Below are 11,195 nucleotides of genomic sequence, written 5' to 3' on the forward strand. Positions count from 1 at the left end.
CATTTCTATGTTCATTGCAGCTTTACTCACAATAGCCAAGACATGGAAACCACCTAAGTGTCCATTGAAGGATGAATAGATAAAGAAAATGTGATACAGACACATGCACACACACACACACATGAATATTATACAGCCATAAAAAGAAGGAAATCTTGCCTTTTGTGACAACATGGATGGACCTTGAGAGCTTTATGCTAAATGAAAAATGTCAGATAGAGAAAGACAAATACTGTGTATATTCTCACTCATTTGTAGAATCTAAAAAAGCTGAACTCATAGAAATAGAAAGTAGAATGGTGGTTGCCAGGGGGTGAAGGGTAGAGGGAATGGGAAGATATTGGTCAAAAGGTACAAACTTCCACTTATAAGATGAATAAGTTCTAGGGATCTAATACACATTATGGTGACAATAAGTAAGAATACTATATTATATATACATTATATTGTATGCACTGTATTATATATACTACAATATACATTATCTATATTATATAAATATAATACAGATTATATACTTAAAAATTGTTGAGAATAAGTCTTACATGTTATTACCACAAAAATTGTAATTATGTGAGGGGATGGACATGTTAACTTTATCATAGTAATCATTTTGCATTATCAAATCATCACACTATAGACCTTAAACTTACATATATGTCAACAATTTTTCAATAAAGTTGGAAATAAAGAGAGAAATAAATAAATTGGGCATTTATTCCTATCCATTTGTAGAAGTTATTAAATACTTGGAGGCTAACTTAGTACTTGCCTGATCAATATATTTTCATAGTTTTACTTTCAACATTTCTGTGTGTTTTACATGTGCCTCTTCTTTAAAGCATAAAGCTGCATTTTTTTGACTTTTCCTCCATTGCCAACCTACCAGCAATTTATATCAATACCCCTTCATGAACATTCCTTGAATCAATCCAGCTGTTTCCATATCCATTGCTACCACCTTTGTCCATTTATTGTTTGTTTCACCTGGACCACTATGCACAGACAGATCTTCCTTATCCAAATATGCTCTCTTCCAATCCAGTCTCCATTCCCAGGCACACATGAGATTTTTAAAATCTAAAAAAAAATTAAATTTAAAATTGTAAAAATCTGATCATGTCACCCCTGAACTTAAGAACTCTTTAACTACTGCTCTCTAATATGATCTCCAAATCTTAGCACAGATTGCAAGGCCCTTCATGGTCTGAACTATGGTAATCTCACCATCCTTACCCTATGTTATTATCCCCATTGATCTTGATGCTTCAGCCACTCTTCGTTCTGTTCCTCCAATATGCCATGCTTTCTCCTGCCTCTGAGCTTTTACACATGTCGTTTCCTATGTCTCTGATATTTTTGCCTAACATCTGTTAATCCTTTGCACCTTAACTTGAGCTTGAGTTATTTAGTGAGACCTCAACGACCCCATCCATAAATGCACCTATCTCAGATGAAGTTAGCTGTAAAAAGCCCCAAAAATTTGCCAATAAATCCTGCTTTTGTTAATACTTTTATTTTGATGCTTTATAATATATACTATTTATATAAATATCTACAAAAATAATAACTGATAAATGATACATAACCACAGTCTCAATATAAAAAAATATGACAATTATACAGAGTAAAAATGCAAAGATTTTCCACATAATTTTTTATTTTTTCTCTCCCAAATCCTTTTTTTTTTTTTGCGGTACACGGACCTCTCACTGTTGTGGCCTCTCCCGTTGCGGAGCACAGGCTCTGGATGCGCAGGCCCAGCGGCCATGGCTCACGGGCCCAGCTGCTCCGCGGCATGTGGGATCTTCCCGGACTGGGGCATGAACCCGTGTCCCCTGCATCGGCAGGCGGACTCTCAACCACTGTGCCACCAGGGAAGCCCTAGGTTTCTTCTTAAATGTCACCTTCTTAGAAAGGGCTTTCTTGTTAATCGTATATAAAAACAGTAAACTCCCTAAACCCTATCTATTTTCTTTTCCTAAGCTTATTTTATGATTCTCTACTGCATTTGTTAATACTAACCTTATATATTTAATTATTTGCTGTATCTCAACAGACTCTAATTTCTATTAGAAGAGAAATTTTGGTCCATAACTGTATTCCCAATGTCTAGATCAATGCCTGGCAGGTAGTAGGCTTTCAATAAATATTTGTTGGATAAGTGAACGAAATAAATCACGCTTCCTGTGCTACCTGCTTTCTTAATTATCATTACTTTAAACTCACTAACTTCATTGCTAGAGCATGCCTTTAAGCTTAGACATTTCACCCAAGAATTAGAAAGTCATGTTCACAAGGTATCTAGAATCACAAAAACATTTTTTATATAAGAGAACAACAAAAAGATTGAGAAAATATATTAATGTGTGAGAAATAAGTGGCTTCCCAGAAGCTCACTCTGCTCAGTGGTTTTGGCTGAATATAAAGCCTCTGGTCTTTTCAAGGGGATGTCTTTCCCCAAAGCACCTAATCCCTTGGCAGGATCTGGTTATAATTTTATGTGAAGAAAATATCAAGATTTAAGATGTTGAATTCTATTCACAGCTCTGCTAATTCTTAACTGTGTGGCTTTAGCATGTGACTTCACTTTCCCTGGGCTTCAGATTTCTCACCTGTAAAATCAAGGCAATTATACTGTCCTGGCTTCCCAGGGATGCTATGAGGAACAGTCAATGATAGTAATCATTAAAGAGGTATTCCTATCTCCACTGGATATTAATCAAGCACCATGGTATGCAAAATTCTGTTAACTCTCTAAGATGCAGAGTGGATGGATAACAAAGAATATATCAGACATCATCTGTAGCCTGAAAGAATACCTGCTACAAAAATAAGAAAAACAATAGCATTATGCCAAAGAATTGCCCTCTGTATGGCCACAGTTTCCTTGTCATTTTTTCTCTTTATCCAAACCTTTACTCTCTCAGCTGTGAAATGAAAGAAGAAAGAAGCTATGGTGGCATTATGTCACAGAATTTCAGAGGCTTGAAGGATCCCAGCGGTTCTCTGCCTCTAGCCCAACCCTTTCACTTTAGAGATAAAATAATTGACAACAAGAGAGATGTGAGCATTTTCCAGGTTCACCAGGCTGAGGGTCTAATCTTCTAACCCCAGTTCATTGTGCTGGCTGATATACTAGCCTGCTCTTTACTGTCCCAAAGAATAGCATGGTGGCTAGATTCTATTTCTGGCAGCATGAACGGCCACCTCTCTTTCAATGAGAAGCCCAGTCATTTAAGGCTATTAATTTGCAGGTAGTTTGGGCCCTAAGGATGAATTTGGACAGAGGATGATGAATAGAAATTAATAGTTTTTGAACCCTCTACCACTTTCTATCTAAATATTCTACTAACCACTTTATATCTTCTATTTTGGTTCAACCTTATGATAACCATACAAGAGAGGCATTATCATACTTATTTAATAAAGAATCATGTTTTTATACTGTTTAATAACTGAATGTCTGGAAATTTATATAACTTGCTTTAAATGACACATTTATTAAGTAATAGAGTTAAGATTTGGATACAGATTTATCTTGTTCCCAAATTCTCTTTTCATCACTACAGAATATAGGAGAAGATTTGTGCTTCAGTGAAAGCTTATGTATCTTTTATAGCAAGGGCCTGCAAACTTTCCCTTAAAGGGTCCAATAGCAAATATTTTAGGTTTATAGGCCATAAGGTTACATCTATCCAACTTTGCCATTTGGCATGATAAGCAATATATTAACAAATGATTGTGTTTCAATAAAACTTTATTTACAATAACAGGTGGCTTGGTTGCTGCTAGAGTTTTTCAACCAGTAGTCAAAAGCTTAACTTTGAGTTAACTGACCCTGACCCTTTGGGCACTGTCTTACAACTAGCACTGTTAGTTGTAGATAACCAAGAACAATGTAAAATAATTCGTGTTTATAGACATGTAAATTCTGTTTGTCAGAGATTCAACTGTCTTTCCTCTCTCACTGTGGAAGGAGCCAATTTTGCCTTCCACTTGCACATTCATGTCAACAGTCCTGGTCTGCACATATGCCTGTTTTTTGGATTCTCCTTTGAACAGGTTTGACATCTGCTAGTCTCCTATTTCATTAATGAATTAAATAAAGTCTTTAACACATGTTCAATTTATATCTGAGAGTCCTTATATCACCTTTTATGAAAATTATCCTTTAACAACAGCATAGCAAAAAGCATGAACATACTCCCTCTCTACATCCTATCTTGTAAAAATGTGACCTCATCATTTTTTCTTCCTAGCTTCGGAAGAAATAAGAACACGTCTGTTTCTGGGCCCCAGCAGAGACTGAGAGAGATCCCATCACCTGATTCTCTCTATTGGCTGGGATGTGCCATTATTTTCTTTTCTCTTATGGAACATGAAGTTTTCTTCCTATTCATCATGTCACTGCATGTCATAAGAGAACATCAACACAATTTACTTGTCTTTTACGATGGGAAGAAAGAAAGTTGCCAACGTGATAAAGTGGTCTCCTTCACAGACTTGACAGAGGTGTTCTCCATTTTATGCTTAGCTGATGTGCTAAAGACAAAGCAAATTGATTCTGGAAATAAACATAGTTTTTCACACTTACCATCCTCCTCTCCCTCTCTCAGCTCCCTTCTGACCTGGATCATTTAGTACTGGATTCACCAGGGCTTGCAAATGACAACTATTCATTAGCAAATCTTAGCTTCTCAAGGTTGGGAAGAAGCCTTAAGTGTTATCTCTTTCATGACAACAATGAAAAAGACAATAGTAATATCACAACAATAATAACAGCTAACATTTTTTCATCACTTTTTTGGGCTGGGCAATCTTTTTTTTTTTTTTAACATCTTTATTGGAATATAATTGCTTTACAATGGCATGTTAGTTTCTGCTTTATAACAAAGTGAATCAGTTATACATATACATATATCCCCATATCTCTTCCCTCTTGCATCTCCCTCCCTTGCACCCTCCCTATCCCACCCCTCTAGGTGGTCACAAAGCACCGAGCTGATCTCCCTGTGCTCTGTGGCTGCTTCACACTAGCTATCTATTTTACATTTGGTAGTGTATATATGTCCATGCCACTCTCTCACTTTGTCCCACCTTACCCTTCCACCTCTCCGTGTCCTGAAGTCCATTCACTATGTCTGTGTCTTTATTCCTGTCCTGCCCCTAGGTTCTTCAGAACCATTTCTTTTTATTCCATATATGTGTTAGTAAATGGTATTTGTTTTTCTCTTTCTGACTTACTCCACTCTGTATGACAGACTCTAGGTCCATCCACCTCACTACGAACAACTCAATTTCCTTTCTTTTTATGGTTCAGTAATAGTCCATTGCATATATGTGCCACATCTTCTTTATCCATTCATCTATTGGTGGACACTTAGGTTGCTTCCATGTCCTGGCTATTGTAAATGGTGCTCCAATGAATATGGTGGAACATGACTATTTTTGAATTATGGTTTTCTCAGGGTATATGACCAGTAGTGAGATTGCAGGGTCATGTCGTAGTTCTATTTTTAGTTTTTTAAGGAACCTCCATACTCTTCTCTATAGTGGCTGTATCAATTTACATTCCCACCAACAGGGCAAGAGGGTTCCCTTCTCTGCAGCATTTATTGTTTGTAGATGTTTTTGTGATGGCCACTCTGACTGGTGTGAGGAGATGCCACACTGTATTTTTGATTTGCATTTCTCTAATGATTAGTGATGTTGAGCATCCTTTCATGTGTTTGTTGGCAATATGTATATCTTCTTTGGAGAAATGTCTATTTAGGTCTTCTACCCAATTTTGGATTGGGCTTCTTGTTTTTTTCATATTGAGCTGTATGAGCTGCTTCTAAAGTTTGGAGATTAATCCTTTGTCAGTTACTACATTTGCAAATATTTCCTCCCATTCTGAGGGTTGTCTTTTTGTCTTGTTTATGTTTTCCTTTGCTTTGCAAAAGCTTTGAAGTTTCATTAGGTCCCATTTGTTTATTTTTGTTTTTATTTCCATTTCTTTAGGAGGTGGGTCAAAAAGGATCTTGCTGTGATTTATGTCATAGAGTGTTCTGCCTATGTTTTCCTCTAAGAGTTTGATAGTGTCTGACCTTACATTTAGGTCTTTAATCCATTTTGAGTTTATTTTTGTGTATGGTGTTAGGTAGTGTTCTAATTTCATTCTTTTCCATGTAGCTGTCCAGTTTTCCCAGCACCACTTGTTGAAGAGGCTGTTTTTTCTCCATTGTCTATTCTTGCCTCCTTTCTCAAAAATAAGTTGACCATATGTGTGTGGGTTTATCTCTGGACTTTCTATCCTGTTCCATTGACCTATATTCCTGTTTTTGTGCCAATACCATACTGTCTTGATTACTGTAGCTTTGTAGTAGAGTCTGAAGTCCAGGAGTCTGATTCCTCCAGCTTTGTTTTTCATTCTCAAGATTGATTTGGCTATTTGGAGTCTTTTGTGTTTTCATACAGATTGTGAAATTTTTTGTTCTAGTTCTGTGAAAAATGCCATTGGCAGTTTGATACATATTGCATTGAGTCTGTAGATTGCTTTGGGTAGTATAGTCATTTCACAATGTTGATTCTTCCAATTTATGAACATGGTATATCTCTGCACCTGTTTGTATCGTCTTTAATTTCTTTCAGCAGTATCTTATTATTTTCTGCATACAGGTCTTTTGTCTCCTTAGATTGGTTTATTCCTAGGTATTTTATCCTTTTTGTTGCAGTGGTAAATGAGATTGTTTCCTTAATTTCTCTTCCAGAGTTTTCATCATTAGTGTATAGGAATGCAAGAGATTTCTGTGCATTAATTTTGTATCCTGCTATTTTACCAAATTCATTGATTAGCTCTAGTAGTTTTCTGGTAGAATCTTATGGATTCTCTATGTATAGTATCATGTCATTTGCAAACAGTGACAGTTTTACTTCCTCTTTTCTAATTTGGATTCCTCTTATTTCTTTTTCTTCTCTGATTGCTGTGGCTAAAACTTCCAAAACTATGTTGAATAATAGTGGTGAGAGTGGGCAACCCTGTCTTTTTCCTGATCTTAGTGGAAATGCTTTCAGTTTTTCACCATTGAGAATGATGTTGGCTGTAGGTTTGTCAGATATGGCCTTTATAATATTGAGGTAAGTTCCCTCTATGCCTACTTTCTGGAGGGTTTAAATCATACATGGGTGTTGAATTTTGTCAAAAACTTTTTCTGCATTTATTGATATGATCATATGGTTTTTCTCCTTCAATTTGTTAATGTGATTGATTTGCATATATTGAGGAATCCTTGCATTCCTGGGATAAAACTCACTTGATCATGGTGTATGATCCTTTTAATGTGCTGTTGGATTCTTTTTGTTGGTATTTTGTTGAGGATTTTTGCATCTATATTCTTCCGTGATATTGGTCTGGAGTTTCCTTTCTTAGTGACATCTTTGCCTGGTTTTCATATCAGGGTGATGGTGGCCTCGTAGAATGAGTTTGGGAATGTTCCTCCCTCTGCTATATTTTGGAAGAGTTTGAGAAGGATAGGTGTTAACTCTTCTCCAAATGTTTGATAGAATTCACCTGTGAAGTTTTGTTGGGCTTTTGTTTGTTGGAAGATTTTTAATCACAGTTTCAATTTCAGTGCTTGTGATTGGTCTGTTTATATTTTCTATTTCTTCCTGGTTCAACCTTGGAACATTGTGCTTTTCTAGGAATTTGTCCATTTATTCTAGGTTGTCCATTTTATTGGCATACAGTTGCTTGTAGTAATCTCTCATGATCCTTTGTCTTTTTGCAATGCCAGTTTTTACTTCTTTTTCATTTCTAATTCTATTGATTTGAGTCTTCTACCTTTTTTTTTCTTGATGAATCTGGCTAATCATTAACTAATCTTGTTTATCTTCTCAAACAACAAGCTTTTAGATTGATTGATCTTTGCTATTGTTTCCTTCATTTCTTTTTCATTTATTTCTGATATGATATTATGATTTCTTTCCTTCTGCTAACTTTGGATTGTTTTTGTTCTTCTTTCACTAATTGCTTTAGGTGTAAGATTAAGTTGTTTATTTGGGATGTTTCTTGTTTTTTGAGGTAGGATTGTATTGCTATAAAATTCCCTCTTAGAACTGCTTTTGCTGCATCCCATAGGTTTTGGTTCATCGTGTTTTCATTGTCATTTGTTTCTAGGTATTTCTGGATTTCCTCTTTGATTTCTTCAGTGATCTCTTGGTTATTTAGTGCTGTATTGTTTAGCCTCCACGTGCTTTCATTTTTAACAGTTTTTTTCTGTAATTGATATCTAGTCTCATAGAGTTGTGGTTGGAAAAATATTTGATTTGATTTTGTTAAATTTACCAAGTCTTGATTTGTGACCCATGATATGATCTATCCTGGAGAATGTTCCATGAGTACTTGAGAAGAAAGTGTATTCTGTTTTTTTTGGCTGGAATGTCCTATAAATATCAATGAAGTCCATCTTGTATAATGTATCCTTTAAAGCTTGTGTTTCATTATTTATTTTCTTTATGGATGATCTGTCCATTGGTGAAAGTGGGGTGTTATACTCCACTACTATGATTGTGTTACTGTCGATTTCCCATTTTATGGCTGTTAGTATTTTCCTTATGTATTGAGGTGCTCCTATTTTGGGTGCATATATATTTACAATTGTTATAACTTCTTCTTGGATTGATCCCTTTATCATTACATAGTGTCCTTCTTTGTCTCTTGTAATAGTCTTTATTTTAAAATCTATTTTGTCTGATATGAGAATTGCTATTCCAGCTTTCTTTTGATTTCTATTTGCATGGAATATCTTTTTCTATCTCCTCACTTTCAGTCTGTATGTGTCCCTAGGTCTGAAGTGAGTCTCTTGTAGACAGCATATATACGGGTCTTGTTTTTGTATCCATTCAGCCAGTCCATGTCTTTTAGTTGGAGCATTTAATCTACTTACATTTAATGTAGTTATTGAAATGTATGTTACTATTACCATTTTCTTAATTGTTTTGGATTTATTTTTGTAGATCTTTTCCTTCTTTTGTGTTTTCTGCCTAGAGAAGTTCCTTTAGCATTTGTTGTAAAGCTGGTTTGGTGGTGATGAATTCTCTTAGCTTGTCTGTAAAGGTTTTAATTTCTCTGTCAAATCTGAATGAGATCCTTGCTGGGTAGAGTAATCTTGGTTGTAGGTTTTTCCCTTTCATCACTTTAAATATGTCCTGCCACTCCCTTCTGGCTTGCAGAGTTTCTGCTGATTGTTCAGCTGTTAACCTTATGGGGATTCCCTTGTATATTATTTGTTGCTTTTCCCTTGCTGCTTTTAATTTTTTTCTTTGTATTTAATTTTTTTGTTTGTTTGTTTTTTTGCGGTACACGGGCATCTCACTGTTGTGGCCTCTCCCATTGTAGAGCACAGGCTCCGGATGCGCAGGCTCAGCAGCCATGGCTCATGGGCCCAGACACTCCGTGGCATGTGGGATTTTCCTGGACCGGGGCACGAACCCACATCCCCTGCATCGGCAGGCAGACTCTCAACAACTGTGCCACCAGGGAAGCCCTGTATTTAATTTTTGATAGTTTGATTAATATGTGTCTTGGAATGTTTCTCCTAGGATTTATCCTGTGTGGGACTCTCTGTGCTTCCTGGCCTTGATTGACAATTTCCTTTCCCATATAAGGGAAGTTTTCCACTATAATCTCTTCAAATATTTTCTCCTTCCCTTTCTTTTTCTCTTCTTCTTCTGGGACCCCTATATTTTGGATGTTGGTGCATTTAATATTGTCTCAGATGTCTCTATGAGTGTCCTCAATTCTTTTCATCCTTTTTTTCTTTATTCTGCTCTGCAATAGTTATTTCTACTATTTTATCTTCCAGGTCACTTATTCATTCTCCTGCCTCAGTTATTCTGCTCTTGATTCCTTCTAGAATATTTTTAATTTCATTCATTGTGTTATTCTTCATTGTTTGTTTGCTTATTAGTTATTCTAGTCCTTGTTAAACGTTTCTTGTATTTTGTCCATTTTATTTTCAAGATTTTGGATCATCTTTACTATCATTACTCTGAATTATTTTCCTGGTACACTGCCTATTTCCTCTTTATTTTTTTGGTCTGGTGGGTTTTTACCTTGCTCCTTCATCTGCTGTGTGTTTCTCTATCTTCTCATTTTGCTTAACTTACTGTGTTTGGGGTCTCCTTTTCACAGGCTTCAGGTTTGTAGTTCCCATTGTTTTTGGTGTCTGCCCCCAATGGCTAAGGTTGGTTCAGTGGGTTGTGTAGACCTCCTGGTAGATGGGACTAGTGCCTGTGTTCTGGTGGATGAGGCTGGATCTTGTGTTTCTGGTGAGCAGGAGCACATCTGGTGGTGTGTTTTGAGTTGTCTGTGACCTTATTATGATTTTAGGCAGCCTCTCTTCTAATGGGTGGTGTTGTGTTCCTGTCTTGCTAGTTGTTTGGCATAGGGTGTCCAGCACTGTAGCTTCGTAAATGTTGAGTTCAGATGGGTCTTAGCATTGAGATGGAGATCTCTGGGAGAGCTTTTGCCATTTGATATTATGTGGAGCCAGGAGGTCTCTGGTGGAGACCTGAACTCTGCTCTCTCACCTAAGAGGCACAGGCCTGATACCTGGCCAGAGCACCAAGACCCTGTGAGCCACACAGCTCAGAGAAAACAGAGAAAAAAAGGAAGAAAGATAGAAATAAAATAAAATAATTAAAATTAAAAAAATGTTAAAAATAAAAAATATTAAAAATAATTTAAAAAGGAAACAAAAAAGAAAGAAAGAAGAGAGAAACCAAACCAAAAAACAAATCCACCAGTGATATCAAGCACTAAAAACTATACTTAAAAAAAAAACAAAAAAATACCAGACAGACAGAACCTTAGGACAAATAGTAAAAACAAAACTATACAGACAAAATCACACAAAGAAACATACACATACACACTCACTAAAAAAAAAAAATATATATATATATATAAAAGAGGAAGAGATCAACCAAATCAATAAACAAATCTACCAATGATAATACACTCTAAATACTAAATTAAGATAAACTTAAAACCAGAAACAAATTAGATGCAGAAAGCAAATCCAAAGTCTACAGTTGCTCCCAAAGTTCACCACCTCAATTTTGGGATGATTCTTTGTCTATTCAGGTATTCCACAGATGCAGGGTACATCAAGTTGATTGTGGAGGTTTAATCTGCTGCTCCTGAGGCT

General features: G+C 36.1%; 1 long non-coding RNA gene across 1 annotated transcript in view; it reads right to left on the reverse strand.

Moving 5' to 3' along the window:
- Window positions 1-10,187, reverse strand: part of LOC125964474 (uncharacterized) — a 394,564-nt gene extending 384,377 nt beyond the window's left edge. Inside the window, exon 1 of the long non-coding RNA XR_007477523.1 lies at window positions 10,099-10,187. This is a non-coding gene — a long non-coding RNA (uncharacterized LOC125964474). The remainder of the gene's footprint in view (window positions 1-10,098) is intronic.
- Between the last annotated feature and the right edge of the window lie 1,008 nt (window positions 10,188-11,195).

The sequence above is a fragment of the Orcinus orca genome, chromosome 5 (assembly GCF_937001465.1).
Source record: "Orcinus orca chromosome 5, mOrcOrc1.1, whole genome shotgun sequence".
In the NCBI taxonomy this organism is placed as follows: Eukaryota; Metazoa; Chordata; class Mammalia; order Artiodactyla; family Delphinidae; genus Orcinus; species Orcinus orca.